This window comes from Phascolarctos cinereus, unplaced genomic scaffold (genome assembly GCF_003287225.1).
Source record: "Phascolarctos cinereus isolate Bilbo 61053 unplaced genomic scaffold, phaCin_HiC Scaffold_9;HRSCAF=440, whole genome shotgun sequence".
NCBI classification, from domain to species: domain Eukaryota; kingdom Metazoa; phylum Chordata; class Mammalia; order Diprotodontia; family Phascolarctidae; genus Phascolarctos; species Phascolarctos cinereus.
Genome location: NW_027556402.1, coordinates 161982194 through 162007064, shown reverse-complemented (window position 1 = coordinate 162007064; position 24871 = coordinate 161982194).

The following is a 24871-nucleotide window of genomic DNA, read 5'->3' as shown; positions in this document are numbered from 1 at the left end:
CAAGCAAGGGTAAGGATTGCTGATCAGGATGGATGGGATGATGATAAATGCCCACTGAGAGAATGCAGAATGGTTTAAATCTTATTTTGATTCTGTTTTCTCTAACAAGTAGAATGGTCATTGCGTTGGAAGCAACAGAACAACAAAAAAGGCAAAAACAAAAAGATGATATGAAAGAAAAGGAAATAGTAAGAGATCTCCTGCATGTACTTGATTAATTCAGATCACATGGCCTAGATAAACTACCTCCTCAAGTAAAGAAAGAATAGGCAAAGGTGATTACTAACAGAGCATCAATGATATTTAAAAGATCACAGAAGAGATACCACAGTATTGGAAAAGATCAAAACATCTTAATTAAAAAACAAAAAAAAAACCCAATGAAAGTCTGCAAAATAGAAGGAGAACTTGAATAAAATTCCTGAGATAACACTATGATTGATTACAAAAGGCAGAATACAGATTACAAAAAGGCAGAATAGTTTCATCCAGGATAGGTCATACCAAATTAATTCCCCCTGTCCTCTTTTTGGACTTGGGGGCTATAGTTGAGTATGATGGTGGAGATCTATTTTACCTAGACTTTAGCAAGCCATTTGACTAAATATTTCATACTTCTTATGGAGAAAATGGGGAGATGGCAATATAATCATATGCATTTAGAAATGTGGATGACAAGACTTAGAATAGTTATTAATTGTTTGATGTTAACTTAAGTTGAGATTCCTACAGGAGTGTCCCCAGGGTCTTATATTTGACTCTGTGCGGATAATTATTTTTTATCAATTACATGGGATAAAGCACTGGATGTTTGACATCTTTGGATTAAACCATATGGCTTCTGTGGTACCTTCCAAATCTGAGATACTGTGATTGAGTAAAATCACCTATTTGAGATCCCCCCTCCCACTTTTTTGGAGAACAATCAAAATGTGTACAAAAAAGAATATTTGTTTTAGCACATTGCATTTCATCTAGATTGAATTAATACATGCTTGTGCACATCCAACTTGGCTAATTTTCATTTTTTTCTGCTGTGTTTTGGTGATTATACTCTTTAACTGGGTCATTCTCAAAGATTTTCTTCTCTATTCATATAGATTGGAGTTTTGAATAATATGCTTTAAAATAATTTGTTGCATTTCATCAAGACAATATCATAATAGGTCCTCTTTAAATTAACAAATAAACAACATGTCACCAAGGGAAAAACCAATATTGATTCCTATTATTCATTTTAATGAATTTTATTGATTTTTACCAAAATAGTGACAATAGATGAAGGACAGTTAACAAATAAAATGTTTAGCTTATCTCTTGGTGAAACTGAATTGATGAGTGCCTTTTATTTCCATTTGTGTTTTGTTGTATAGTTCCTGGAGCAATTCCCCCTCAAATGCTCACTGGCCTGAAAAGCCCATAACTGCTACATAGAAACACATTGTTCTTTTCATGTTTAGCCAGAAATTCAACTAGTCACAGGATTTGTTTTTTATTACCCAAAAGGGAGAGAGAGAGAGAGAGAGAGAGAGAGAGAGAGAGAGAGAGAGAGAGAGAGAGAGAGAGAGAGAGAGAGAGACAGAGAGAGACAACAGAGAGACAGAGACAGAGAGAGACAAAGAGGAAGAAGGAGGAGGAGGAGAGGATGGGGAGAAAAAGAGGTGGTGACAGGGTAAGAGGAGAAAGGGGGATAATGAAGAGAGGGGAGACAGGAGAGAGGGAAGAAGAGAGGAGAGAGAGAGAAAAGAGAAAGGATACAAAATTATATATGTATATGTGTACATGTTTACATTTCTATTTATGTATAACCAGTTTCCATTCTGATATTAGATTTTGACATGGAAGATATCTTGTAGATCTAATTTATTCTCTCCCTGACTCTGCAACTATTTATCAAATCAGTAAACCAAAATTGCTCACTTTGGAGGTGCTTTTGAATCCCAGTCCTATAACTTCCCATGTGTGTGAACCTGGATAAAAAAATTTAACCTCTCTGGACCTCAGTTTCCTTATATACACTTACATTGGTTTCTTCGGTGTTTTTCACACTGGAAATTTTATCTCCCATCTTGATGCATTTCACCAGTGATGTTCCATATTTGGAATGCTCTGATACTTTTAAATCTACCTTTTAACTTCCCTAAATTCCTTCACAATTCACTTGAAATCCCCACTCCCATAGCAGACCTTTCCTGGTCTCTGTAGGTATTACTTTCCCTCTGAGATTAGTTTTCATCTATTCCATATATATCTTGTATATACATAGTTAGTTACATGTTATCTCCCCAATTCATAATATGAAGAGCTTGGTTTAGAAAATCTGTAAGGTTCCTTCCAGTTCAACATCTTTGATGTCTTGATCCAAGAGAAGTGAAGCCAAGGATCACACAATTAATAAGTAGCAGAGACATAATTTGAGCCTAATTTACTTCATATCTAGTAGTCTTCATTTGAACTTTTGGAAGTGATATTCTAATATTACTCTGAATGGCCAACGTTTAAATGACAAATTCAAGTAATTTGTTCCCTTTATTTGGCAGACAATTGAATATTTTATAGAATATAGTCTTATTCTTGATCTTGTTCTTATTATTATATTTGTGATGAATTCATGGTCTCATGAATGCAGGTACTCCTTGTAATAGTAGCAATAACAAAAGATCCATCCCTTTTCATCCTGTGTAATTCTCATCTACGTTATTTAAGAAAGTATCCATAGAGGATATACCTAACATGCTGGAGGCTTTCCTGTGTGTTATTTAATATTTCATTTATTCCAGTTTAGCAATGCATGCTAAATAACCATTTTCCAAAAAGAACAGAATTGCCTAAATTTAGAGAAAAGTGAGTTGAAGAGGGGAATGCTATAGATAACATGGAAGAACTACAAGTGCCACTTCTCTATAAATGAAATAAAATGAAGAAGTTCCAAAATTCAGTCATAAATTTCTTTCTTTCCCCTCCTTTCTCTTGTCTCTTCCCATACAACCCTTTCTCTCCTTTACCTGAGTAAGGTCAGCAAATAGCTGCAAATTACAGAAGTTAGGCAGTACATCAATGCATTCAACAGTATTAAATAAATGAAATGTCTTTTCCCTGATATTTTAGCAGAAGTTGAAGTTTTTTTATTTTTTTAAAACGTGTTGATTGCTTGTTTCTTTGCTAACAAAAAAATAAGCAAAACATAATAATGATGTGCAGGTTAAAATAACAGAAATGAAGGGAAAAGCCTAATTAAGTGGCTTTCAATGTAAACATGACTATTTACAGAGTGAAATCTACAGTATGACATACATCCTTATCTTAAGAAAGCAGCACTGCATTTAAAAATCATTTACTTCTTTGCATTGCCCTCTACAGATGAGTCTCTATAATCCAAAGACAACTGGTTAGAAAAGGAAGCATTCTGTCAGTCTCTTTGTTCTGAAGTGCACAATAAAACAGCTGACTATATCACTTTTACTAACTGGTTTTAGAAAGATACTGATTTGTATCTTTTCACATAAGAGAAAAAAACAGACTTGAAAACATATGGGGGGAATATATACATATGTACATATCTATATATCTGTATATATATACATATATATATATATCATGAAGGCTAATTTTTCTTTCGTTAAGATCTGTACTAAAGGCTGCCAATCTTCATGTTTCATGCTATTATAATCCTTCCATTTCTCATTTGCTGAAATGATTTTTCTAAAGTCTGAATCTGATCATATCATCACACCCCTCTCCTACTCAATGACACAAAGTGGCTCCCTATTGCTTTCAGGATTAAATACAAATGTCTGTCACTTAAAGCTCCTTGTAACTACCCTCTCCCTATCGTTTCATTCTTTATACATTTTATTATTTTTCTTCACTGACATTGGCTTCATCGGTGTTGTTCACATAGGAAATTACATCTCCCATTTCCATGCATTTCCCTGGTTATATCCCATGTCTGGAATGCTTTGACATTTTATATCTACCCTTTTTCTTGCCTAGATTTTTTCAAGGCTTAACTTCAAATCCTTCCTTCTGCAGCATATCTTTCTTGCTAATACTTTCTTTCCCTCAGAGTTTTGGTCTACTTTGTATGTATCTTGTATATACCTAATTATTTATGTGTTATCTTCCCTATTAGAATAATGTAAGATACTTGAGTGTAGACACTGATTTTGCCTGTCTTTCCATGCCCAGCACTTAGCACACTCACACAAAAAGTGTTTAATAAATGCTTGACTAATTGCGTTAAATGGAGGTGATTTCTCTCTTATATGTCTTCCTCTGTCATTTACTATCTTTTGTAAAATACAAGTGGCCTCCTACAATAGTTATTTTATTTGCAAACCTTCTAGAGATCAGGGGTTGTAAATCTTATCCAAATCACAACTCAGAAAATCTGGAGCAAATACAGTTGAGGAAGTGGTGCAGTGGGTAATGTATGAACACTACAGAGTTGAGTTGGGTTGTAAACAGGTCATGTGAGCTGAAAGAGTTGAAAAAGAGAGAATTGAGAGAAAGCAGGGGTTGTGTTGGAAAGTGAAAACAGTGAGTCAGTTATTAATCTATTTGAAGAGGAAAGAGCATGACCTGAAGGTCCACAGATTACGCTAACAAGGATCAGAAAAGGAGAAAATGAACTTTTAACAGGAGTACCAAAGTTCTAGTCTAGCAAATAATAGCTCTACTTCAGTTTTATGCTATTCAAATTCAAGAATGCATACATATGTGGTAATACATGAGACATACACAGATTCCATTTAATTTCAACATTGGCTCCTCTCATTTTTCTTCAAAGAAAGTCCAGGAGGAATAAAACAGGAGTGGTTTTGCTCCATTAGAAAAATCAGAATGTTATTTTTCATTGTGTAAGTTCTGAAAATATTTTGAGTTTTTTTTAGCTATCAGTTCTTCAAACTTCAAGAAATATTAATTATTATTTTCTACTTTTTTCTGTTTGGCATAAAATATGATAGACAAGGGATTAAATTAAACAGAACATTGGAAATACAGGCATTCTCTGGTTTAACCAAGAAAATGCCTTAATTAGACAGTGATAGTGAGGGAGTTAAAACTTAGGAGTTAAAGAGGCTACAAGGAGACCAAATTTGCCAAAATGATCAATGTCACCAATGTGATGGTTATTTCTGTAAATAGAAAAGCTAGTCTGAGTTCCTTGACAATCAGAGCTCTTGTACTGCACACACATTATGCAGGATTATGGGGACCATTGAGTTATTCTGCTATCAGCAGCAAACATGTGGTGCTCTTGGTTGGTTAGGAAAATATGTGGAAACTGTCTAATGCCAAATTTATTTTCATCTTCTCAAAAGTACATGGAACATAGAGAAAAATCACAGCAGTAAAATTGTGTCTATTATGTAGAGTATAATTTCACAGTTGTTTTCTCATATCACTTATATCTCAACTATTAATAAAAAGGTGAGGGGAGATTTGCTGAATGATCCAGTTGCCCACATTATTCCTGCTAGTGGTTTTAATCACTTCATTTATAAGGATGTGCTAACTTTTAATATGAAGAGGGGATCTTCTGGAACTAATGATAAAGTTATTTCTTCATTTAGGCACTATGAAATAAGAAGGATATGAAATGAATAAGCTTAACTGAATGTAAATTTTGGTTGTAAAGTAAAAAAGCCTTCACAAAAAGAGAGTTTGATTGAAGTCTATTACATTAAATTCAGCTCTGACATTTGAAATATGTATTGGAGTCTGTTTCTTTCTTCTTGCCTCCCTTATGTCAAATACTCTTCAGTGAGTGGCTATAATAAAAATTAGGAACTAAATGAAATGAATAAGCACATTAGTTATGTGAATTCAAAAGTGTTGTTCAGTCATTCCAACTCTTCATGACCCTATTTTGGGGTTTTCTTTGCAAAGATACTGGAGTGGTTTGTCATTTCCTTCTCCAGCTCATTTTAGAGATGAGGAACTGAGGCAAACAAGATTAATGGTTTTCCCGAGATCACACAGCTATTAAGTGCCTGAGGCCAGATTTGAACTCAGGAAGATGAATCTTCCTGTTTCCAAGCTCAGTGCTCTATCTACTTTGTCACCTACTTCTTTCATGGTACCAAGGTATAAATGCAAAAATTAAATAGAAGTCTACCTATCCAAATGTGGAGAAACAACTGCCAATAAAAAGATTGTCATTGAATTTATAATTATCAATAATAATAATGTAGCCCTTTTAATAAACTCTTATTTTGATTTCTAAATAGTAAAGTATAACCTGGCTGGATGAAGGTCACAGAAGTGGAACAAAAGCTATGAAAGGTCCACTTAAGTCACAAATGTAATATGAAGGGGAGGCATTCTTAGCCAGCAATTGTTCTGAAAAAGATCATGGGGGTTTCAATGGATTGTGGGGTCTATATTAGTCTGTAGTATGACTGGATAGTCAAAAAAGCTAATGCAGTCTTGGGCTGTATTGAGTAATGTATTTCCCAGAAATAAATAGCTGATAATCCTTTTGACTATGCCTTGGTCAGACTATATCTGTAGTATTGTGTCATTTCTGTGTACCACAATCTGGGAAGAAAATTTATAAACCAGGTAGGGAAACCAGGATGGCAAAGGAGCCTCATAAATGGGTCAATTAAATGATGTAGTGTTTAGCCTGGACAACTTTAAGATTTGGGAGGAAAATAATTGGTATCTTCAAGGATTTTACAAACTCTTTCATGGAAGAGATTTTAAATTTGTTTTTTGGGCCTAGACAGATGAACTTGGATTAACAGATAAAAATATCAAAAGGAAAAATTTAGACTTAATGCCAGGAAAAATGAAACAAAGCAAAATAAAGTACTAACAAATTCTGAACATATAGAGATATCCAAAAGTAGGATGGCCTGTCTCAAGACATAATAGCTTCCTCCTTTCATTACAATTCAGGATGAGCTCTTCTGGTTTAATCTTAGAGTGAGGATTCTTTTTAGATATGTTGGTTTTAGATGGGTACTGAGTTCCACACCAACTCTGATATTCTGCAAGTCTATGAAGAATCCTCAAGATTAGAAGAACACATTTTAAATAATTATTTTTTATTAATGCAAATGTGACCATATAGGAGGACAGGGAATATATCAGAGCATATGTCCTAGGACAAAAAAAGGATTTTTTTCTTTTATAAAAAGAATAAAAAATTTATGGACTACACAAAAACCTCTTTACTACATCATAAATATTCTCTTCAGCATGCTAAAGCATGCCTCCCACATCTCAGCAAAATGTGGTGAACTCTAGGTCCAGAATGAGGTATACATTTTCAGATATGTTGTGCTAAAATACAGATGGCATCACCCTAATCTTCCAGTTTGAAAACTTTTACAAATAAGGAGCTGCAATGCAATGATACACATATTAAGAGACTGTGTTGCAAAGCATTTTTCTTAGACTCAAGGTACAAAGAGAAAAGGAAACCATCCCTGGTCCCAAGGAGCTTCTGATAAAATTAGTCTGACACTATATACTGAGTGAATATATATTACATACTATTGATTATCAAATATTTTAATATTTAGATACCCTTTCTAAGTATTTTTATTATGAATTGAAACACCATAAAAAGCATGTATAGAATAATACAAAAAGTATTTTCTATGAAATTTAGCTTCAATTCATACCACTCAGATTTTTTAAAGTATGTAATAAATGCTTGCTGTCTGTGTTTTTTCTCAACTTTATTTTCATATTTTTTTTCAAAGTTAAATAGTCCTTTTTTGGAAGCCACCATTACTGCTAACTTCACTCTTCCTTGATTTCCCTTCCCAATTAAAAACCGGAGCACAAGAAAAAAAGTGATGTGTAAAATATGCAGTCAAGCAAAACAAATACATACAATGGCCATGCCTAAAATGTATGTATTAAGCATGTTTTATATATCAACTCTCAGTTAAAAGGTTGGTAACATTCTTCATCATAAGGTCCTCTGGATACAGTGTTCATTATTACATTGATCAGAATGTTTTTCTACAAATTATTTTCTGGTTCTTCTTATTGTACTCTTTGACAGTATATACTATTCAAGATATTTTGGAATCCTCTCTTTTAGCATATCTTACTGAGTGGATAGAGTGCTGGGCCCAGAGTCAAGAAGACTTATCTTTGTAAATTCAAATCCAGCCACAGACACCAATACTTATTAGCTATGTGACCCTGTTTACCTCAGTTCCTCATCTGTAAAATGATCTAGAGAAGAAAATGGAAAGCCACTCCTATATACATATATATATATATATATACACACATATATATATATACACACACACACACACACACATATATACATATATAGATTATATAATATAAACACACATATATACAGATATATGTATGTGTATATATGTGTGTATATATATGTGTGTGTGTATATATATGTGTATATATATATGTATGTGTGTGTGTGTGTGTACGTATGTATGTATGTATATATCTTAAAGGGGCCATCCCTTGACTCACTTCTTAAAGAGGGCTATTCATGGAATGGGCGTTGTCTCACTTAAAGTGAGAACCTGAAAAGACCTTAGCTTAAAAGTGCTAACATCTCCCACTGCATCCATGGCCATCTCCAGCTGTCCTGATCTATATATCTTGTCACTGTACCCAGGTAGCTCTGGAGGAGAAAGTGAGGATAGTGACTTTGCACAGCCTTGCCACACTGAAATCCGATTTGCTTTCGAGTTATGGCATTACCTTCCTGATGTCATAGTACCCTTTGAGAATTAAGGTCAGACAACAACCTGTGAGTAGTATGAGCTACCCTACTGGGGAACCAACTGGCCAATTCCAGTTGGGCAATGCAGCTCCTCCTCTCCTCTCCTTTCCTGTCCTCCATCTACATGGGCTTTATTACCCTTAACTGTGGGTGCTCTGCCCAAATGAATCTCAATTTTGATCACTGAAACTTCACAAGATGTTGTTGTATTTACAAGCTATATTTCTTTCTTAAGAAACTTGCTTTAAACCCATATCACTTTGGCTCTCATTGATTGGCCAACAACTTAATCACTGAGTGGACATTGCCTCAGTCAAGCTGAGACCTGGAAAAGACCTTAGCTTAAAAGGGCCGAGGTCTTCCACTGCATCTGGGGGCCATCTCCTGATGTATATCTTGCCCATATGGGCCCATTTGGCTCCAGAGGAGAAAGTGAGGGTGGTGACTTTGCACAACCCTCCCTCATTTAAATCTAATTAACCGGCAAGTCATGGCATCACCTTCCTGATGTCATTGTCCTCTTTGAGAAAGAAGGACAAATAAAAATACAAAGAAGTATCAGAGAGATGGAATTAGAACTCAGACCAAACTCCAAATTCATAACTCTGTTATAATGCAATCTTTCTCTAATGTTAACTAAAAAATTATATCATAAAATTATATAAATAATGCCAATTAAAGATGAGTACCTTCACTCTATCACAGGTTATATTGAAAAATTCAAAAGGCCATACCATTGCTATTCCATTGGTCATTATTATGATTAATAGGATACATTTCCTTAAAATGTGTCTTTGCCACTAATGCATTGGACCATTAAGCAGCTTTAACACTAAGAATGCATTCTCAGTGTTGTACACAATGGATTTAATTAACACATAATCTAACACTTACAAGTAACCCTTCACACTTTAATTTGAGTGTAATGGAATACTGAATCAAGCTTGTGCTTGGAGAAATGGTCCCTTAACATTTTTTTTCCTTCTGAATTGTATAGACTCTATTATCAAGTGTTTCTGTTGCAGTAGTTACACAGTTGTATGGTTAAATATATAGAATTTTTTAATTTTAATTTTTAGCATGGAATTTAAGTCTAAATGGCATTTAGAATCTTTATTGGAGAAGCTAGCAGATCTAAAAGCTTGTTCCTCCTTTTGGGAGGCAGCCAGGTGGTGCAGTTGATAGAACATAAGATCTGGTGTCAGGAAGAACTTAGTTCAACTCTGACTTCGGACACTGTCTCGCTGTGTGACCCTGGGCAAATACTTGTCTGTTAACAGATTAGTATGGTTATTCATTACTATGTATCATGTACCTATTCTATTCCCCTGATTCACCATTCTATTTCTTAGCCAGTACAGATTGTTTTTATAATAACCACTTTGTAATGTCATATGAAATCAGGTACTGCTAAGCCAGCTTCCTTCATTTAAAAAAAATATATTTTTATTAATTTATTTTTAGTTTTCAACATTCACTTCCATAAGCTTTTGAGTCTTAAATTCCTTCATTTGTTTTCTCTTGATTCTCTTGATATTCTTTGACCTTTTGCTATACCATATGAGTTTTGTTACTATTTTTTTCTAGCACTATAAAATAATTCTCTAGTAGTTTGATTGGTATGGCACTGAATAAGTAAATTGATTTAGGTAGAATTGTCATTTTTATTATATTATATTTATTATAAATGTGTTACATATTTATTATATTTTATTATATTTTTATTATATTATATTGGTTCAGACCACTCATAAGCAAATAATATTTCTCAAATTCTTAATTGTAATTGTGTTCATATAATCTCTGGGTATATCTTGGCAAATAGACTGAAATATTTTATAAAGTCAGAAGTTATTTTAAATGGAATTTCCATTTCTATCTCTTTCTTCTGAGTTTTGTTGGTAATATAGAGAAATGCTAATCATTTATGTAAATTTATTTTAGATCATGAAACTTTGCTAAAATTGTTAATCATTTCAGCTACTTTATTAGTTGATTCTTTAGAGTTTTCTAAGTATACCTTCATATCATCTGCAATGAGTGATAACTTTGTTTTTTCATTGCCTGTTTTTATTTTTTCAAATTTCTTTTTTCTCATAGCTAGAATTTCTAACAAAAACACTGAATAATAGTGGTGATAATGGACATCTGTGCTTCATCCCTGATCTTACTGGGAAAGCTTCAAGTTTATCTCCATTACATATAATGCTTGCAATTGGTTTTAGGTAGTTACTACATATTGTTTTCAGAAAGGCTCATTTATTCCTATAATTTCTGGTGTTTTTAATATGAATGGGTATTGTATTTCATCAAAAACTTTTTTGTATCTATTGAAGCTATGCAAAATTTATTTCCAAAGTATCCATGCTGCAAAATAAAACATGTACACGCACACGCGCACACACACACACACACACACACACACACACACACACACACACACACCACGATAAAGCCAGTTTAAAAAAGTATGCTTCATTCTATACTCAGAGTACATCATTTTTCTTTCTGAGGTGGATAGCGCTTTTTGCTTAATTTTCATGTTAGTTATTTTGTGAAAGAAAACACAGGAGGGAGAGAGGGAGGAGAGAAGGAGGGAGGGGGAGACAAAAAGAGAGAGAGAGAGAGAGAGAGAGAGGAGAGAGAGAGAGAGAGAGAGAGAGAGAGAGAGAGAGAGAGAAGAGAGAGAGAGAGAGAGAGAGAGAGAGAGAGAGAGAGAGAGAGAGAGAGAGAGAGAGAGAGAGAGAGAGATTTCAGTCTGCATTCAGACTTCACCAATTCTTTCTCTGGAGATGGATAACACTTTTTCTTCCTAAGTCCTTCAGAATTGTCTTGTTTTGCTGAGAATAGCTAAATCGTTATGGTTGATAATCATACATTATTCTTGTTACTGCGTACAATATTCTCCTAGTTCTGTTCATTTCACTTTTCATCAGTTCATGTAAGTCTTTCAAGGTTTTTATGAAAACATTGTGCTTACAATTTCTTATAGCATAATAGTATTCCATCACAAGCATGTGCCACAGATTGTTCAGCCATTCCTCAGTTGATGGACGTCTCCGTTTTCAATTCCTTGCCACCACAAAAAAAAAGAGCTGCTGTAACTATTTTTGTACATGTAGGTCTTCTTTCCTTTTTGTTTTTTTTTTATTCTTTTGGATACTGATCTAGTAGTGGTATTGCTGGGTCAAAGGTTATGCCCAGTTTTATGGCCCTTTGGGCAAAGTTCCAAATTGTTCTTCTGAATACATGAACCAATTCACAAATCCACCAACAATGCATTCATATCCAATTTTTCCATATCCCCTCTAGCATCATTATTTTCCTTTTCTGTCATGTTAACCAATCTCATAGGTGGGAGGTAGTATCTCAGAGTTGTTCTAATTTATACTTCTCTAATTAATAGTGACAGAGCATTTTTATACAACTATAGTTAACATTGATTACTTCATCTGAAAATTGCCCATTCATATCCTTTGACCATTTATAAATTAGGGAATGACTTGTATTCTTATAAATTTGAGTCATTTCTCTCTATATTTGAGAAATGAGACCTTTATCAGAGAAACTTGCTGTAAATTTTTTTTCAAAGTTATGATTACTGTGTATTTCCTTCCATCCTATTTCCTCAGCTTATTCTACTCTCTCTTTTTTCACCATGTTCATATTCAAAAGTATTTTACTTCTTACTACTGTCAACCTCAATTGGCCCTCCCTTTTTATCAGACCTCTCCCCTTCTTTTATCCCCTTCTCCTCCTAGAGTGGGTGTGTTAGTCTCATTTTGAGCCAATTCTGATATGAGTAAGGTTCAAAAGTTTTAGCCATCTCTCCCACCTTCTCTCCACTGTAAATGCCCTTTCATGCCTCTTTTATATGAGATAATTCATCCCTTTCTATCTCTCCTTTCCCCCTTCTTTCAGTGCACCCCTCTCTCTTACACATTAATTTTATTTCTTTTTAGATATGATCCCATTATATTGAATTTATACCCCTTCCATCATACATATGCAACTGCTTCTAACTACCCTAATATTATAAAGTTCTTAAGAGTTATAAATATCATCTTCCCATATAGGATTGTAAACAGTTTAACCTTATTGAATCTCATATGATTTCTTTTTCCTGTTTAATTTTTTTATGCATCTCTTGAGTCTTTTATTTGATTTTTTGAAAAATTCAGCTCTGATCTTTTCATCAGGAATGTTTAAAAGTCCCCTATTTCATTGACTATACATTTTCGCCCCAAAGGATTATACTCAATTTTGCTGGGTAGACAATTCTTAGATGTAATATAAGATCTTTTACCCTCAAGAATATAATATTTCAAGCCCTCCTATCCTTTAATGTACTGCTGAATCTTGTGTTATCCTGATTGTGATCCTATGATATTTGCATTTATTTTCTCTTCCCGGTTTTTCCTCTACTTCTCTTACTTCCTTCTCAAAATCCTTTTTGAGCTCTTCTATTGCCTGGGACTGATTCATATTTTTCTTGGAGGCTTTGGCTGTAGGAGCTTTGACTTTGTGTCTTCTGGTTGTATGTTTTGATCTTCTTTGTCACCAAAGTAAGATTCTGTGGTCTGACTTTTTTTTGTGCTGTTTGTGCATGATCCCAGCCAATTATTTGACTTTTAAACTCTTCATTAAGGTAGAGGTCTGCTCCCAGTGTGAAGAATGTACTGTCCCAAGCTTCAGGGGTTTTATGCAGCTGTTTTCAGAGATACTTCTAGGATTCTGTAAATTTTCGGTTTTTCCAAGGTGCTAGGATCAAGGGAAAGGTGTTTACTCCTTTTCTGGCCTGTGTTCTGGTCTATAAGTGATCTTAAGCACTCTTTTCTGCCTTGGAACTGTGAGGAGGATTCTCTCTCTATCACCACCACATGCTCTACCACACCAGTTCTCCTCCTTGCCCCAAGACCACTACCCAGAGCTGTGACCTAGATCCAAGCATGGGCAAAGCAAGAGAACTTTACATCAGCACCAGCAAAGAGATCCCTGCAATCCCGCCCTGATCAGCCTCTCAATCCCCTCAATGTCTGTGGGCCAAGAGCTCCAAAAGCAGCCACTGTCTCAGGACTGCACCTGGACTGGGGCTGGGACCGAGTTCCTATCTCACCAAGGTAACAGACCTTTCCAACTGACCTTCTAAATTGTCATTGGTGTTTGTGGGTTGAGAAGTCTGGAAACCACCATAGCTGTCCATGATTTAGTCCTCTGAGGCCTGCTCCAGATTCGCTGAGGCCTCGTCTTTGTTTTGTGGCCCAGCCTGAACTACACTACTTTCCCAGCTTGGCACAATAAACCTTTCCAATTAGCCATCTAGGTTGTGTTGGGCTAGACATTTGTTTCACTCTGTCTTTTTGTGGGTTCTGCTGCTCTAGGATTTGTTTAGAGCCATTTTTACTGGTATTTGGAGGGGTTTGGGAGGGGAGTTCAAGCAAGTCACTGCTTTTACTCCACCATCTTGGCTCTGCTCCCCTTACATTTTTTTTTCTTTGTGACTGTTTGCAATATCTCCTCTTTGACCTGGATGCCCTGGATTTGTCTATAATATTCCTAGAAGTTTAACTTTTGGAATCTCATTGAGAAGGTTATCTATTTCTATTTCTATTTAACTGTCAGGGCAGTTTTCCTTGATAATTTCTTCAAAGATGATGTCTGGCCTTTTTTTTTTTTTTTGATCATGACATTCAGGTAGTCCAATAACTTTTAAATCATCTGTGCTAGATATAATTTGCAGATGAGTTGTTTTTCCAATGAGATATTTCACATTTTCTTCTATTTAGTTTTCATTTTCAACAATTTTCTTTTGTTGTTTCTTGATGTTTCACAGAGTAATCAGCTTCCTGTCACCCACTTCTAACTTTTAAAGACTTATTTTCTTTAATGAGGTGTTTTTTTTTTTAAACCTCTTTTTCCATTTGGCCAGTTCTACTATATAGGAATTTTTTTTCTTCAGCAAATTTTTGTACATCATTTTGTTGTTGTTGTTCTGTCTGGCCGATTCTGCTTTATTTTTAAATTAATTTATTTTTAGTTTTCAACATTCACTTCCACAAGATTTTGAGTTCCAAATTTTCTCCCCATATCGTCCTTCTGCCCACCCCAAGATGGTATGCATTCTGAATACCCCTTCCCCTAATTTGCCCTCCCTTCTATCTCTGCCTCCCTTCTCTTATCACCTTCCCCTTCAATTTTCCTGTAGGGCAGGATAGATTTCTATTCCCCAATTCCTGTGTATCTTATTTCCCAGTTGCATATGAAAACAATTTTTTTAACATTTGTTTCTAAAACTTTGGGTTCCAAATTTTCTTCCTTCTGCCCTCCCCACCCACCCTCATTGAGAAGAAAGCAACTCCATATAGGTTATACATGTTCAGTCAGTCATGCAAAATACTTCCATAATAGTCATGTGTGAAAAACTAAGTATATTTCCCTTAATCCTATCCTGCACCCCATTTATTCTATTCTCTCTTTTGACCCTGTCCCTCCTTAGAAATGTTTGCTTCTGATTACCGCCACCCCCAATGTACCCTCCCCTCTATCATCCTCCTGCTTTCTTGTCCCCTACCCTTTCCGCACTATATTCTTGCATGGCAAGATAGCTTTCCAAACCCAATTGAGTGTGTTTGTTATTCCCTCCTTAAGCCAAATCTGAGGAGAATAACATTCACTCATACCTTCTCATCCTCCCAGTGTCCCCTCCACTGTAAAACTCTTCTCTTATCTGTTTTATGTGAGATAATTTACCCCGTTCTACCTCTCCCCTTCTCCTCCTCCCAGTATAATCCTCTCTCACCTCTTAATTTTATTCTCAAGATATCACCTCTTCATCTTCTACTCACCCTGTGCCCTCTTTTTATCTATCTATCTATCTATCTATCTATCTATCTATCTATCTATCTATCTATCTATCTATACATACATATAATTTTTTCCCTCTAATTACTCTAATACTGACAAAGGTCTCAGGAGTTATAAGTATCATCGTTCCATGCAGGAATGTAAACAGTTAACTTTAATAAGTCCCTTCTGATTTCTCTTTCCTGTTAACCTCTTCATGTTTCTCTTGAGTCTTGTATTTGAAGGCCAAATTTTCTATTCAGCTCTGGTCTTTTCAGCAAGAATGCTTGAAAGTCACCTATTTCACTGAATGACCATTTTTTTCCCCTGAAGGATTATACTCAGTTTTGCTAGGTAGGTGATTCTTGGTTGTAATCCTATCTCCTTTGCCCTCCTGAATATTATATTCCAAGCCCTCTGGTCCCTTAATGAAGAAGCTGCTACATCTTGTGTTAACCTGATAATGTTTCCACACTTGAATTGTTTCTTCCTGTCTGCTTGCAATATTTTCTCCTTGACCTGGGAACTCTGGAATTTAGTTATAATATTTCTAGTTTTCCTTTGGAGATCTCTTTTAGGAGGTGATCAGGGAATTCTTTCCGTTTCTATTTTGCCCTCTGGTTCTAAAATATCAGGGCAGTTTTCCTTGATAATTTCTTGAAAGATGATATCTAGGCTCTTTTTTTGATCATGGCTTTCAGATAGTCCAATAATTTTTAAATTTCTCTCTCCTGGATCTATTTTCCAGGTCAGTTTTTTTCCAATGAGATATTTCACATTGTTTTCTAATTTTTCATTCTTTTGGATTTGTTTTACAGTGTCTTGATTTCTCATAAAGTCACTAGCTTCCAATTGCTCTATTCTAATTTTTAAGGAAGTATTTTCTTCAGTAATCTTTTGGACTTCCTTTTCCATTTGGCCAATTTTTCTTTTTAGTGCATTCTTCTCCTCATTGGCTTTTTGGACCTCTTTTGCCATTTGGGTTAGGCTATTTTTTAAAGTGTTATTTTCTTCAGTATTTTTTTGGGTCTCCTTTAGCAAGCTGTTGACTTGTTTTTTATGATTTTCTTGCATCATTCTCATTTCTCTTCCCAGTTTTTCCTCTACTTTTCTTATTTGCTTCTCAAAATCCCTTTTGAATTCTTCCAAAGCCTGGGACTGATTCATATTTTTCTTGGAGGCTTTGGATATAGGAGCTTTGACTTTGTTGTCTTCTTCTGGTTGAATGTTTTGATCTTCTTTGTCACCAAAGTAAGATAATATAATCTGACTCTTTTTGCAAGGTTTGCTCATGATCCCAGCCAATTACTTGAGTTATAAACTTGTTAAGGTAGAGGTTTGCTTTCAATATGGAGAAAGTACTGTCCCAAGCTTCAAAGGGTTTGTACAGCTATTTTCAGAGATACTTCTAGCAACCTGTAAGTTTTCAGTTCTTCCAAGGTGCTAGGATCAAGAGCAAGGTGTTTACTCCTTTCCTGGCCTGTGTTCTGGTCTATTAGTGATCACAAGCACTGTTTTCTGCCTTGAGACTGTGAGAAGGATTCCTTCTCCACCACCACACCAGAACTACTCCTCACCCCAGAACCACCACCTAGAACTGTGACCCAGATCCAAGCACAGGCAAAGAAAGTGAATCCTGCACCAGCAAGGAGATCCCTGTAATCTCCCTCTGATTAGCCATTCCATTCTGCCTCAAGCTGTGGGCTAGAAGTTCTAGAAGCAGCCACTGCCCTGGGGCCATGCTAGCTGACTGGGGTGGAGACTGAGCTTCTCTCTCACCATAGTCACACACTTTTCCTACTGACCTTCTAAGTTGTCTTTGGCATTCATGGGTTGAGAAATCTTGAAACCACCACAGCTGCCCGTGACTCATTTCTCTGAGGGCTGGTCCAGGTTTGCTGAGGCCTGTTTTGCCTGTGTGCCAGTGCTGAGCTGCATTCCTCTCCCTGCCCACCACGATATACTTTTCAGCCAACCATGCAGGTTGTCTTAGGCTGGAAGTTTGCTTCACTCTGTCTTTTTGTGGGTTCTCCTGCTTTAGAATTTGTTTAGAGCCATTCTTTTTTACTGGCATTTTGCGGGGGGGTTTGGGGGAGAGCACAAGGAAGTTACTGCTTTTACTCTACCATCTTGGCTCTGCCCCCCCAATTCTGCTTTTTAAGAAATTCTCTTCCATTAATTTTTGTATATCCTGTTCCATTTTGGCCAATTTTGATTTTTAAGATGTTCTGCTCTGTAGTTGATCTTTGTGTCTCTTACATTTTGGCCTAATATGTTTCTTTTTTTAAATATTATTTTCTTCAATACTTTTTTTCTGTGCCTCCTTTAGCAAGCTGTAGACTCTTTTTTCATTGTTTTCTTGCCTCACTGTCATTTTTTCCCCTAACTTTTCCCTCTGTTTTGATTTTTTAAGTTTTATGAGTTGGTTCACTTGGGCCTGAGACCAATTCACATTTTTCTTTGAAGCTTTGGGTGTAGCATTTTTTAAAATTTGCTATCTTCTGAGTTTGTGTTTTAATTTTCCCTGTCACCTTAGTAACTTTCTATGCTCAAGTTCTTCTCCCCCATTTGTCCAGCCTATTTCTTGATTTTTTAACTTTATGTTAAAGTTGGTCTCTGCTACTAAGGTGGAGGAGACACTGTCTCAAGCTTCTGGGTTTTTTTGTGCAGCTCTTTTCAGAGCTGTTTCTGGGGGTTTGTTAAGTTTTCAGTCAGAGATTTGTCATTGGAAGTCAGAAGACTAGGGGTGAATATATAGACCAAGGAGTAATCTGCATGGTGATGATAATTGAATCTAGAGTAGCTCATGATGTCATCTAATGAGGCTGTCAAGAGAGAAAAGAAGGGGGCGTCCTGGAGAGAAGGTTGAGGATACCACCACATTTAGTGTTTACTATTAGTGATGATCAATTTAGTCACATATATTTAGATAATAGTGAGTGTGTGTATATATATATATGTATGTGTGTAAGTCCATATATAATTACATATAATATATATTAATAGTGTTAAATGTTGTATATATACTACTAATATATTATTAATTACTAATGTATAGATTAGTGTGTATATGTGTGTACATGTATGTATGTATGTGTATGTGTGTGTATGTGTATATATATATATATATAATATATACATACATACACACACACATATAACTGTAGTGGTCAGATAACTACAAGAAAAACAAAAAAGCAGTGTCACAAAAGACTAGCAAATGTTCATGACTTTTATTTAATACTATGGACTCAGTAAGCAATCTTGTAATTCCACCAAATTTTTTCATAAGAACTTTTGTATTTATTGCTAATATTACATCTTTTCTTGGAATATGAGAAGAATACTTTTTACCTTTGATTAATAAGTAGCCCATTCCTGACAAGCCCATATACAAACAAGTCAACTTCCAAATAATGACAAAAGTCTAAAGCCTAAAAGGAGTTAATATTACGAAAGTTCTAAGACAGTAACAATTACTACTTTGAGATAAATAAAAAAAGTACAGAAGCATTGCTTGGGGAAAAAAGTTGAATGTTCAGGTGACACAGAAAAGGCAGTACTGCAAGGTACTTCTTTTAGTGCAATATTTTTCAACTAGAAATGATAGAATAAAGGTAATTAGAAATTGAAATCCATGATGTTTGAGAAGAGTTTCAGAGCATCCAGCTGTTTTAAATAAGATCAAGTATCTAGGCCTAGAAAAATACCATGCAAGGATATGGAAATAACTTGTAACTGTATTCATTGTGATATTATATTATATTATACATATTAATATATTATATTATATATTATACAAAATTTTTGGTGAATTGTGGATAATGATAGAAGCACAAATGATTATTGTCTTTGTTATCAGAAAGGAGTAAATGGTGGATTCTGTAAACTATAGTCAAGTGAACTTAATATTGATAATCACCGTAATTCTGAATAAGAAATAATTGCAGTTACTAGGAGGTGACATGAATTCTCTGTGAAGCCAAAACTTATTTTTATTTTTTGTCAGGGTTTCTAGAGTGGTAGAATACCCAAATATTATAAATAAAAATAAATACTTATGTTCAAACCAAATATGTGACAGAATACCTTATGATATATTTTTGAACAGTATAGAAAGTTCTACCAAGACACAGATCATCAGAAGTTAATTTACAAACATGATTTGCATTTATGGCATTATGAATGAATAATGATGAACCTTTGATTAACAATATATGGTGAGACATAAAACATAGAAATATGATCATACAAGATCATCATTTTTGAGAGTCAATACCATTGAAAGACACAAGATTGGTGGAGAATTCTCTATGTAAATGGCGAAAGCTTCTATGTTTCTATTTTTGTGGATGACGTTTTCCTGATTCCATTAATCCACTAGATATTATAAAGCCTACTCAGTGAAATCAACATCCTTTCAAGAGATTACTTTAACACAGGTACACACTCACACACACACACACACACACACACACACACACACGCATTGAATGTGGGGCTGGTGCACTGATTTAGTCAATCAGTATGCATATATTGGACAGACATTGGAGAAAATAATGATTATGGTTCAAAATTAAATAAATGCACAAAAAGTGGATTAGATTTCATTTGGAAATTTTTGTAGTACTTGTAATGATACAATACTGCTCCCTAACCTAAGAACAGATTGTTTTAATATTACTATTCTCTTAGTAATACTATATGGCTATGAAATGTGGATCATCATGGTGTCCAAATAGTTCAAAGTGTAGTTGAACCTATGTTCAATCCATAAAGGGGAAATGGTTATTGTAAGTAGTCAAAGTGTGTTATAAAATGATGACATATAAAATCTAGGGGTTGGTCCTATGATTTAATTGGTATTTCTGGAATTTAGAGAGTTGCCTAGAGGTCTGAGAAGTTAAATGATTTGCTCAGGATCACATAAATATTCTTTAGAGTATCAGAATCTAGACTTAAACCCAGGTCTTCTGGCTCCAAGGTGAGATTTCTATACTCTAAGCTATGCTGACTCTAAAGATATAACCCATAACGTGTGTAAAAGGTAAGTTGACTCGTCATGTGAAAAAAAACCATAAAGAATAGCACATAGACCTCCTTTGTACAAGGCTAGTATCCATAGAGTATTAAAAAACATGAAGACTTCCAGGGTTTGAAAAGAGCCCGTGGATAAGAATAAGGTAAGCAGGAATGATGTCCAAAGAGCTATGAAACTGTCCATACCTTCTGACCTAGCAATTCTACTACAAGGTCTATATCCCAAAGGGAAAATGACACAAATCTACAAAAATATTTTTAGCAGCTCCTTTTGTGGTAGTAAAGAACTGAAAATTGAGGTGATGCCTATTGAATTGGGAGTGGTGTATGATTGTGATAGAATACTATTGTATTATAGGAAATGCCTAGAGGGATGGTTTCAGGAAAATCTGGGAAAGATTATATGAACTGATGCAAAGTGAATTAGGCAGAACCAGAGGAATATTTTGTACGATAATCACAATCCTATAATGAAAATCAACTGTGAAAAATTTAGCTATTCTGATCAATGCATTGATCCATGACAATTCCCAAGGACTCATGACCAAAAAAAATTACCATCCTTTTCCAGAGAGAGAATTGATGAACTCTGGGTGCAATTTGAAGCATACTTTTCCCTGCTTTTCTTCTTTTTCTTTTTTTTTTTTGCTATTATATAATATGTAAATACGCTTTTCATGACTTCACATGTATAGTATCTATCATATTGTTTGCCTTCTCAATGAGTTGGGAAGGGGCTACATTGGGTGTGGAGAAGGAATTTGGAACTCAAAAATGAATGTTTAAAAAAAATATTAAGGCAAGCATGAATACTTATGACTTTCACTGAGACAAATCTCCCACATGAATAAAGCTATGAGCCATGAAAATACCTGGCTTTAAGGAATTAATTTATGGAAATCATGTTCAAACTTTTGACATATTACTTTATTACATACCAAGCATATAATACATCTGAAAGAATGTGGAGAGTAGTCAATATGCCTAAAGCAGATTGAAGGACATGGTCTGAAAATATCTGTCAGTTTTCTCCTGGTTCAACATAGTATGTAACAAGAAAGCAATCTGAAACTAAGATGAGATATTGAGACCTTTTCAAGCTATAATATGTGGTTCTGCAGATTGGTGTCTTAGGGATATACAAGGGGTAGAAAGTGCTGATGGACTGGTATGGCCACTACCAGAAAAAGAATCCATTCATCCTAGAGTGACTTGAAGACAATAGAAAGACTTCCAGGGATTCTTCTATAGCTACCTGTCATGGATTTTTCAGTTATACTTCATGAGGATTTTCATTAAAACATAATTCAGTAGGAAGTGAAAAAAAGGGTACAGGAACTCATCATTTTATTTCAGATTTGATGATGGAAGAAGACCTCCAGGGAAAGCAATTTTTTGTCACAAACTGAGCCAAAAATAAATCCTGACAAGGGCTAGTCTTTTTCTAATGGCTGAAGAGAGATGAGGAAGATAAACACCCATTCTAAGAATCAAGATAAAAGGATTCACACACATTCTTCAATGGAAACAAAATGCCAGGTGGTAAATTTAATGACTATATCACTGTATCTAAACAAGAACTACTCCATGTTCATGCAAATTAATGATATAGTCCAGGATTTCTATCTTCAATGATCTAGTATAACTGATTGAAATTGTATAAATGCATGTTAGCTGTTTTTCAAAATATTTTGTATATTTCATGGAAATATTCATTTGACTTTAATAAATAAGTGTTTACAGCTTTTGACTATCTCCATCCTTGTAAAATAACAAAAAGAGTTTGTCATCCTTGAAAAATGAGGAAGGCCTCTTAACTTTTTAGGAAGTAGTCAAGATTTTGTGTGAAACAGAGGCAAAGGCTTTTATTTTTCACTAACATGATAGATAGCCTTACAAAAAAAGTTGTACCATATGACTGTTAAAAGTTTGTGCCAGTTAAGAAGAGAGAGATTAGCATTTTAGCTCCTAAACCATGCATACAAATGTTAAGTAAGGTAGAGGTCATAGGATTTTAGAAGTGAAAGACATCTAGAAGGGCAGAGAGGCCATCTCATTTAATTTAGATATGAATAAATTGAGGTCATCTCCATAGCGGCTTTCAGACAATAAAGGACACCTTTCTTTCCTAAAACCTGTTAATTCTTTGTCTATTTTTATTATTACCCCCCAAACATGAAAATGAATGCAAATACAGTTACTTAGCTTTTTCTAATCTCTATATTTCATGATCCAATCTGCAGTCATTAATATTTTAAAATGTAAATTTATGCTTATTAAACAAAAGAAAAAGGGAAGCCAAGTATAAAACTTACTCTGAAAACTTTAACTATAGGGGCAGCTAGGTGGTGCAGTGGAGAGAGTACCAGCCCTGGAGTCAGGAGGACTGAGTTCAAATCCGACCTCAGACACATTACACTCACTGGTTGTGTGACTCTGGGCAAGTTGCTTTACCCCAATTGCCTCACCAAAAAGTAAACAAAAAAAACCCTTTAAATATGACTGGGTTAAGCAATCCAATAAATTGAATGGGTGACAGATTAGATAAGAAAGCCCAAAATGTGCTACTTACTAGAAAAAAATTTAAAAAGAAGGGATATACAAAATTAAAATGAAGTGCTTAAACAACATTTACTTTCTATCCAATGACTCCATAGAAATAAGATTTCAATCATACTATCTGATGAAGCAAAAATAAAAATTTACATTATAAAAAGAGATAAACAACAAAAGTGCGTTATGCTGAAGCCATAGACAAAAAAACCTCCTATATCAATATTAAACTTATACAGTATGCTCCAAATGCCTTAGCATTTCAATTCAGAGAGAGAACAATTAACTGAATTCAAGAAGACAGTAGTGCAATAATAACATAAAAATTTAATATCTCTCTAACAGAAAGATAAATAAATGGGTAGTGTAGAATTGAACAAATATCTGAAAAACTAGACTTAAATGACTTGTGACATTTTCTAAATAGCACTGTTAAAGAATATTCATCATTCCTAGCACAACAAAACTTTTACAAAAATCAATCATGTTAGGGAACATAGATTTTGCAAATAGAAATGAAAAGGCAAAAATAGCAAACATACAATTTCCATATCATAACAGAAGTAGTGATCAGTTCATTAAGCTCAAATAAAGGGCCTAGACCCAAATAGAGACTTAATAGTGAAATTCTAAATAATGAGAGGGTCAAAGAACATAATAAAAATATGTGAAATAAAATTCCATGCTAGGTGTTGTGGAGCTTACTTGTAATCCTTGCTGGTATATCTCCTGAACTCCAGAGTTCTAATCTGCAGTAGGCTAAGTGGACCAAATGTGCACACTATATCTAGCACTGATATTTTGAGCTTTTAAGAGTTGGGGGCTACCAAGTTACCTAAGAGAAAACTCAATGAGGTCACAAATGGAGGTGCTCAAAATTCCTGCACCCATCAGTGTGAGGGCTGCCAATAAGTAGCCCTTGAACTCTTAACCTAGCAAGATAGGAAGGGTTCACTTTTTAAATCATAATAATGAAACATGATTAAATTTCTGGTGTGCTAAAGTAGCATTCAGGGATATACACACACATACATATACAACAAATGGGCATACATACAGAGAAACATCTATGTCTATATGTGTAAATGTATACACTACATATACACACATAATATGTACATGTATGTACACATAATCCCTAAAACATATTAACAAAATAGAAAATAATATTCATGCACTGAATATATCATTGTTGTTTGTCATTCATTTTTGAAAAGAATCATTGACATCATGAGTGATATTGACTTGCATGTGAATTGGATTTAAGTGAGGCAAAGTTGAACAAAGTTGTCAGCCTCATCTTTTCTTCCTTAGTCAGTGAAATCCAGTACCAAAACAAAAGTCAAGATGACTGGTAATGGCCTGGGATGCAGTTCATAACTTTGGTGTCTTACATGACTGATCAAGCTTTAAGCACTTCACAGTGCCTGCTTCAGCCATCTTTATGACCATTGGAACAAATTGTTCTCATTCACCCGGTCCATGAGGGAAAATCTTTGCATGCTTGGGGTGGACATCCCCCTCACTTACCAACAAGTTTGAGGCCTACTTGGTTTATTTGGGTAGGGGTACTATGCATGATAAAGCTTCTTGGAGCACAGGTGAGAGTTGGGTGAATCAGGTGGATACCAAAGGTGGAAAAACAGCCCTGAAAAGGGCTTCACAAGTCCTCACACCAGAGGTGCTAGAGCTCCTGAACACCTCACA